The sequence below is a fragment of the Rattus norvegicus genome, chromosome 4 (assembly GCF_036323735.1).
Source record: "Rattus norvegicus strain BN/NHsdMcwi chromosome 4, GRCr8, whole genome shotgun sequence".
Classification (NCBI taxonomy): Eukaryota; Metazoa; Chordata; class Mammalia; order Rodentia; family Muridae; genus Rattus; species Rattus norvegicus.
The window spans coordinates 54,437,710-54,438,547 of record NC_086022.1 but is presented as its reverse complement, the minus strand read 5'-3'; the positions used below and the strand labels follow the sequence as shown (position 1 = coordinate 54,438,547).

Here is an 838-nt window from a genome sequence, read left to right as displayed (position 1 = left end):
TTCAGAATAACAACAACAACAAAAATTGCTTTGGGTAAGGACTGAAGAGAATAAACTTGGAGAATGCAGCTGACTGTCACAAATACTCAAAAATAAATAAATAAATAAATAAATAAATAAATAAATAAGAAGGAAGGAAAGAAAGAAAGAAGAGAGGAAGGAAAGTAGGAAGGAAGAGAGGAAGGAAGAGAGGAAGGAAGAGAGGAAGGAAGGAAGGAAGGAAGGAAGGAAGGAAGGAAGGAAGGAAGGGAGGGAGGGAGGGAGGGAGGGAGGGAGGGAGGAAGGTAGGTAGACAGATCTGGGATCCAAAATGAGATTCACATGGGAAGACTATACTTTCAGGGATCATTTCTATAGTTCGTTACTAGAGATTCACATGGGGACTCACAAGGGTATTGTGGAAGGTTTTCATTTGTTCCTACACATTCTGGAAAAAAATATTTCAAGAAAAGGAAATACCTTTTGGCAAGCAGGGCACTGTGAGGAACTGGGTTATTCTTGGTGGATACTTTAAAATTCTAAGGAACAAGGAAAAATAATGGGAAGCTTGAGTTCACCAATATTATAAACTGATTACAAGGAAGAAAGAAACAAAGGAAATATCATTCCATATTAATAAATAATGCAAACAACTCACACTCCCTGGAGGCACTATTACCTTTGGAAATAATGTTTTATTTTTTTGGTTAAGTGCAAGCAGGGGAGCATAAAATTTAGTCTCAAAAGTCTTATGCCGGTGTTTACCGGAAGTCCCACACCCGCGGATCCCGGCCCGCAGCAGCTCTCTGCTCCCAGACCCGGTGAGAGAGAGACCCAACCGCCTGGTCAGGTGGGCAAT

The 838-nt window shown here is 40.9% G+C and overlaps 1 pseudogene; it reads left to right on the top strand.

Annotated features, from left to right (window-relative positions):
- Window positions 1–326: 326 nt before the first annotated feature.
- LOC120102770 (small nucleolar RNA U3) lies at window positions 327–436 on the top strand (annotated as a pseudogene).
- Window positions 437–838: the final 402 nt, after the last annotated feature.